Here is a 7,674-nt window from a genome sequence, read left to right as displayed (position 1 = left end):
AGTTCTTAGGGAAGTACTGTAGGGAAAGCAGGATTACAAATTAACGAGGGCAAACTGATTGTACAGTTGTGAGCAAGGCATTCAATGACGGTATCCCACTGACAGTTGATGAATAAACTTTTAAATCGATAGATATATTTAAATTTTTGGACGCATTTTCAGCGAACAGAATAAAATGGAAAGTGAGACTAGCACATGGATCGCAGCGGCAAACAAAGTGTATTTTGGCCTACGGAACGAGCTGCGCAGCAGAGCAGTTTCGAGAAGTTTTAAAATCCGACTGTAACAGAGTGTAATTCTTCCGGTATCTCTACATGAGTCTGAAAAATTTAAATTACGGGTAACAGATGAGCAAAAACTACTAGCCCGCGAGAGAAAAAAATTTAGCAAGTTGTTTGGGCTCAAGAGACTTTCCCCAGTCACGATAATGGAGGATATTAAAAAGCCAGTAACTGGCAGACCTCTACACACAAGCTGATATTGCTCGAAGGATGAAAAAAAAGAAGACACCTGAAACTTCCTGGCAGATTAAAACTGTGTCCCGGACCGAGACTCGAACTCGGGACCTTTGCCTTTCGCGGGCAAGTGCTCTACCAACTGAGCTACCCAAGCACGACTCACGCCCCGTCCTCACAGCTTTACTTCTGCCAGTACCTCGTCTCCTACCTTCCAAACTTTACAGAAGCTCTTCAGCGAAACTTGCAGAACTAGCACTCCTGAAAGAAACGATATTGTGGAGACATGGCTTAGCCACAGCCTGGGGAATGTTTCCAGAATGAGATTTTCACTCTGCAGCGGAGTGTGCGCTGATATGAAACTTCCTGGCAGATTAAAACTGTGTGCCGGACCGAGACTAGAACTCGGGACCTTTACCTTTCGCGGGCAAGTGCTCTACCAACTTTTTTTTGTTTTTTTATTTTTTGAGTTTTTACCAATTTTTTTGTCTTTTTTCTTTTTTTAAGTTGTAGGTAAGGAGGAAACAATACCTCTTGTGTATGAAAATAAAAGACGACATTCTTCATAAAAATAACAATATCCTTTGAAAACATAAAAGGTAGCTATATTTCCGCAACGGCCCTTTTTTTTTATTTAATTATGTGTTTGTTACATGTGTAAGGAAAAAAATACTTAGAAGAGTAGGAGAAAAGAGACGTGAAATAAAGTAGGAATACTTTCCGCGCCATGCTCCACTTTGGCGCACCATCAGAACAAAATGCATTCTATCATTGACCATTAAAGGGGAACGTGGGATCGTCTTGGCTGGCACAGTTCGTTGAGATTCCAGCTTTGAGGCGAGTTGGTGAAAATACTCTGTAAATAGTTCGCGAAAGTGGCCCGATAGTGTCGATGTCGGCGAATGTACTTGGAGGCGTGTCCAAAAGTCCGCCGGATCGACGATGTCGTCCCGGAAGAGGTAGCTGACAGCCATGCCACTGATCCATGTGATGGCGTGCCACTTGGCCGATGGAAAGTAGGTCGAGTCGGGATATATCATCATGGTAGGAGAAATGTGATGTGGTGGTACTCGGAGGTAGAAAGCCACAATCTTCTGTGCGAGGGTCCAGACAGCTGCTGCTGACCCACACTCAAAACGATGTAAATCTGTATCTTCGACATTGCACTTGAGGCACAGGGGTGAGTCCACCAATGCGATGCGATGCAGTTTCTGTCTTGTAGTATACTTGCCGTTGACGAGAAGGTACCGCATAGAGGTGGTGTCAGTGGTGTGATATGGTTGGTGGATCGCTATCCAAACTGTAGGCCATGAAACCTGGGGGTGACGTGTTTCGACGGGGTTGCGGCGTGAAGACTTTCGGAGAAGGCAATAGATGTCGCGAGTGGTCGTCTTCCTGGTCCTGGGGACCTCGGTGCATATGTAGCTATACTCCAAAAAGAAACGGCCGATATGTGACATCGGAGGTGGGATGTGTGCCAGAGACGTCGGTGGGCGTCTCGAAACAGGTGCGAGCTCAGTGGTCAACATTGCAGTAAAACTAGCATTTTGGCTTTTCCATAACCGGAGCATAGTATTGGTGTAAAGTGCCGTAGTCCTGGTTCTCACATTAACCAGATCGAGGCCACCGTCCCGCTTCGGTAAGGTGAGAGTGTTGTGACTTGACAAGACAGCCAAGCCACTATGAGAGGAAGCCGAAAGGCACGCGTTTAAGCTCACGCAGGCTGGCGTGAGGTCTGGAACAGTTAAAGAAATAGAGACTAGCAAAAAAGGTACGTAGCTTCTGGAATACTTAACTTTAATCCATAATTGGTGAACATCGGTCTGACGGTACATGCATCACAAGATAAATAGCAAATGATAATGGCGCCTTGCTAGTTCGTAGCAAATGACGTAGCTGAAGGCTATGCTAACTATCGTCTCGGCAAATGAGAGCGTAATTTGTTAGTGAACCATCGCTAGCAAAGTCGGCTGTACAACTGGGGCGAGTGCTAGGAAGTCTCTCTAGACCTGCCGTGTGGCGGCGCTCGGTCTGCAATCACTGATAGTGGCGACACGCGGGTCCGACGTATACTTCCGGACCGCGGCCGATTTAAAGGCTACCACCTAGCAAGTGTGGTGTCTGGCGGTGACACCACAGAGAGCTTCATACTGGTCTTTGAAGATGTGTCCAGAACAAATAAAATAGCCGAAAGCCGCCTGTAATCTGGCCGCCATTGTCGCAGTGATGGGCAGAATCTGCGCTATATGGGGTATCCGGGCTGCCAGATGGGTATTGACGAAGGTGACTCTCTGGCACATATTCAGCGAGCGTAGTATGTGATTTTGTATGTTGGCCCGGATGCGTTGCGGTAGTGCCCGAAAATTGATCGCCGAGGTGCGGCGAATGTCTCGCGCGTACACCAATCCGAGACAACGAGGGGTGTCCACCAGTTGAAATGGGACTACGCTGTCTGCGGGAAGGCCGCGGCCGATCTTCATGGCGCATGATTTTGCCACGTTCATAGCGCTCCCTGCCCCTGCACTATAACGGGTAATCCACTGCATCGCAGCTTGTGCGTCGGCCGCTGAACGTACGACGAGGGCCAAGTCGTCCGCGTAAGCTCGGCAGCGGAACATATGATCCCGGGGTGGAATACCTGTCAAACGTCGCCGTAATCCGCAAATGAGTGGTTTCATCGCAATGGCATAAAGCAGCGTAGACAAAGGGCAACCCTGCCGTACTGAGCGTTCAATCCGTATAGGTTCTGTAAGTCTGCCGTTGACGAAAAGTCTGGACGTTGCTCCACGAAGGAGCCGCATAATCACTTGCGTGAACGTCGGGGGAAGTGCCATTCGGTCCATCACTGCGTTGAGGAATGCATGATTGACGCGGTCAAACGCTTGTTTGAAGTCGATGGAGATTAAAGCGCCTGGCAGTCGCGAGTGTGTTGCCACAGCGATCACATCTCGATATTCACTGAGGGCTGTCTGTATATTACGATCGCCGCCTAAGGATGTTTGTTCGTGGGAAACAATGTCTCGTAAGACATGTTTGAGTCGCACTACTAGAAGGCGTGTGAAAATCTTGAAGTCGGAATTGAGTAACGTGATCGGCCGATAACTGTCGAGTCGTGTTCCTCCTGCGGGTTTCGGGACTGGTACAAGTAAGCCTTCCATGAACATTGGTGGCGGGTTCGCCGCGCCGGACAAAAGTTCCCAGTACATGTCCCTCCATCGTGGCATCATCAAATCTTGGAAGGTTCTGTAAAATTCGAGAGGTAAACCATTCGGGCCGGGAGATCGATTCAGAGACCCTTTGGCCACAGCGCCTTGGACATCGTCGGTTGTCACTTCAGAAGTCAGGAGGGTTGCAGCTGCTGCGTTGAGAGTACCAAGTATCTCCTGGGCAACCTCAGCAATGGCCTCTGCACCGGCAGGTACTTCTTGATAGAAAAGTCTATAGTGCGTTGTGAATGCATCCGCAATGGTAACTTGGGAAGTCAACCGTCGTCCATCAGGTAAGTCTAAAGTTGTCATTAAAGCCTGTCGGCGTCGACGAACATTTTGAACAATATGATGCAGAGAAGGTTCTTCACCGGTAATCCTATCTTGGCTGCGTGCTCGTACAATGGCTCCCCCTAGACGGCATCTGGTCAAGGTTAAAATCTTTGCCTTGATGCGTTGAGCTTCTTTTAGACGATCCGGGGATGGAGGATTATCCATGAGTTCACGTAGAGCGCCATAGTAGAATCAGTTGTATGGTGATCCCACCTGGCTTTGGCTCTGCCATAGTGTGTCAACGTGCGTCGGATGCCAGGTTTGGCGCACAGCAACCACCACTGCAGTGTGGTCTCGTAACGCATAATGCGTTGAACACAGGTGTGCCACGTGTCGGTGACCTGTTGTCGACATTCAGGGTCCTGCAGTAGCGCGACATTGAGTTTCCAAGGTCCTGCACTGCGCCATATAGATTGTCGACGTAGGTTCATGGTACAGATGTAGATGTCATGATCCGAAAAGGCAGACGGCCAACGTTCCGCGTCGAGGAGAACTGATTTCAGAGCGTCAGAGATGTATATTCTATCAAGTCGGCTGGCGGAGTGGCTCGTGATGTGTGTATACCCCGGGCGGTCGCCGTGTACCACTCGCCAAGTATCGAGGAGACGAAGGCGGCGGACGAGGAAGGGAAGTTCCGGACATGTGGTGAAATGGGGGTATTCGTCTGTGCGCTCGAGAACACAGTTGAAATCTCCACCTAAGATGAGGTGATCGTATCGGCCGAGGAAAAAAGGCGTGATATCTTCTGCGTAGAACTGGGAGCGATCCCTCCGTTTATCAGTGCCCGATGGGACGTAGAGATTTATGATTTTGAGTCCTTCAACTTTTATGGCCACCCCTCGCGCCGTTGGGAGGTATGCGACATCGGAAACTGCGATCCCTTCTCGTAGGAGGATGGCTGCGCCTGTGTGTTCCATAGCTGCAGGGGCGGCGTACGTCTCATATCCATAACACCCAGTCCAAGTTGCTGTCCTCAGTTCTTGTAACAGGGCGATGTCGATGTCCGCTGCTCTTAGCGTGTCACGGAGCAGTTGAAGTTTAAGGTGGGAGCCGATATTATTAGTACTGATAGTAGCTATTCAGTACGCCTGATGGGAGATCCGTGCTGCCGATAGGTTCGCAGCTGGTGAAGAGTGTCGTGGTTGATGCGTGAATTCCATAGAAGTCGCAAGAGTCGCCGTAGAAACTTCCCCCATTTTAGTGTTGGTCTAACGGAGGAACAGATCTCATTTCCGCATCGGATGGAGGTGAGAAATCCGTGTCATCCGCCCATGAAAAATGTCCGACAGGTTTGACATCGGCGAGAGGTGGCAGCGCTGGCCGAGTCGGCTCAATTGCGTCGGTGACAACAGGCGTGCTATATTCCATGGCCTCTGGGGGCGGGACTTGCGCATGATCTCTGTTGGACGGTTCACCGTCTTGCGGATGACGCGTCTCCGTGGCAGAGGAGAAAGTGTTATCGTGTTCTCCGTCAGAGTGATGTGCCATCTCTTCGTCCTGTGGAGGGGGCTCAATGGTCGATTCTGATGACTTGCGACGTTTTTTTCGTAGTTCTGCTTTCGGCAATGAGTTTCGGTGTCTGAGGAAGGAAGAGATTCACGTCTTTCCGGTACAAAAGCCGCGAGTGTTATGATGCGGTCGTCATTCTCCAGAACAGTCTCGTTGGTATCCTTGTGATCTTCTAGCGTGGGCGTGTCCGGCTGTTGGACATGTTCACGGGCGGCGTCGCCGGTGTCAAGGTGCTGGGACGCCTCCGGGTGTATCGGACCAGAGAGACGCTCATGAATGGCGTCTTGTGAGGGCTGGACGTGCAGTGTCGCCACATAGGTGACTGGAAGGATGGTTGTGGTTCTGTCGGTGTTCGTGTCGTCGTGCCTTAGTTGTGTGATGCGACGTTGCAGGCATTCACTACGGACGTGGCCTTCTTTGCCACAACCGGAACATGTTCGAGGTTGTCCGCCGTAAATGACCACCGCACGGCAGCCGCCGATAGAAATGTACGATGGAACGTGCCGTTTGAGATCGATTCGGACCTGTCTCACACCATTAAGCACCGGATACGTCGTAAACTGTGCCCATGTCTCGGCTACGTGGCTCTGGACTTTTCCGAACGGGCTTAGCGCCGCGATGACTTCATCTTCATTCACCTCGAAAGGCAGTTCGAATACACGGATCGTCCGAAGGCCAAGTCCTGCATGGTCGACATCCACAGGCCCGACGTGTCCGTCGGAGTGCCGAAATTTTAGTCCATGTCGTGTCCTTTGAATAATCTCATTGCAGGCAGCGTCGGAAGTCATCTTAACATAAACGACGCTGCTAATGATCGATAGGTGTATGCCGATGAGTTCGTCACGCGGGATCTTCACGTCTTCGCGTAGGAAGCGTACGACGGCCAGTGCTTTAGGTCGTGCGTATTCATTTGAGAAGGTGAACTTAAGAGTGTTCTTCCTGTAAGAGTTGGCCATTACAGCTTGTTCGACTGAGGAGCGCGGTGACGAGGAAGTAAACAAAACAATCCGCGCGCGCAGCGGCGTGGACGACCGAGCGCGGTGCGCACTGCTGCCCTGCCGAACGCAGACTGACCAACTGAGCTACCCAAGCACGACTCACGGCCGGTACTCACAGCTTTACTTCTGCCAGTACCTCGTCTCCTACCTTCCAAACTTTACAGCTCTTCTGCGAACTTTGCAGAACTAGCACTCCTGAAAGAAAGGATATTGCGGAGACATGGCTTAGCCACAGCCTGGGGAGCAGAAGAGCTTCTGTAAAGTTTGGAAGGTAGGAGACGAGGTACTGGCAGAAGTAAAGCTGTGAGGACGGGGCGTGAGTCGTGCTTGGGTAGCTCGTTTGGTAGAGCACTTGCCCGCGAAAGGTAAAGGTCCCGAGTTCTAGTCTCGGTCCGGCACACAGTTTTAATCTGCCAGGAAGTTTCACGAATTCATTTCTACTGACGTATATCACATGCATCTAACTATTTTATCTGTTTATTACTTTAGTGTGCTTAATTAATGCTCCTACTCATGAAATTTCGTTCTTACCATATCTAAACCATCTCATGGTAGCGTGTGGGGTCCGGAATGGTAGTCTGACAAGAGTTTTTTTGTGATCATAGATTTCTTGGATCACTTTATACACGACTGTACCGCAGCTTGTAAGACTTCAATGAAGTTTGGCAGGTAGGGGAAAAATACTGCCTTCTAGTTGTGAGGGTGGGTCGTGTGTCGTGCCCGGGCAGCTCAGCAGGCAAAGGTTCTGAGTTCGAGTCTCGGTCAGGCACAAAGTTTTAATGCGCCCGAACGTTTCTAATCACCGCACACTCCGCTGCTGACTAAAATTAAATGTGGGAAGAGTTGCCTAAGGTATGATTAAGCGATTTCTCCGCAGGACGTGTCCATACTGATTTACATTTCCCGTTGGTTGTGCCTATCTGCTGACTTCTTAAATTAAAGCACAGTCAACGATTTTAACAGGTGTCAGGATATTTGAAGCCAATTGTAGACTTAAGCGCCATATTTTGCAGTGTCACGCTGGGAGGGAGTAGTCGTCTCCTAGCACGGAATCTTATTATTTTGTTTGTTATACAGCATTTACGGCTGCCACTCACCATTTTTCATTATTTATTTCCACGCAAAGATTTTTGGGAAATAATTCCCATTACGAAGTGAATTTCTTGTATACTC

General features: G+C 49.7%; 1 non-coding gene across 1 annotated transcript; it reads right to left on the bottom strand.

Annotated features, from left to right (window-relative positions):
• Positions 1-537: 537 nt before the first annotated feature.
• On the bottom strand, positions 538-612 carry Trnas-cga. The gene has a single exon. It is a non-coding gene; the product is annotated as a tRNA-Ser (tRNA).
• Between the last annotated feature and the right edge of the window lie 7,062 nt (positions 613-7,674).

This window comes from Schistocerca piceifrons, chromosome 3 (genome assembly GCF_021461385.2).
Source record: "Schistocerca piceifrons isolate TAMUIC-IGC-003096 chromosome 3, iqSchPice1.1, whole genome shotgun sequence".
NCBI lineage: Eukaryota > Metazoa > Arthropoda > Insecta > Orthoptera > Acrididae > Schistocerca > Schistocerca piceifrons.
The sequence above is the reverse complement of the archived record's forward strand: the minus strand, read 5'-3'. Positions and strand labels throughout refer to the sequence as shown.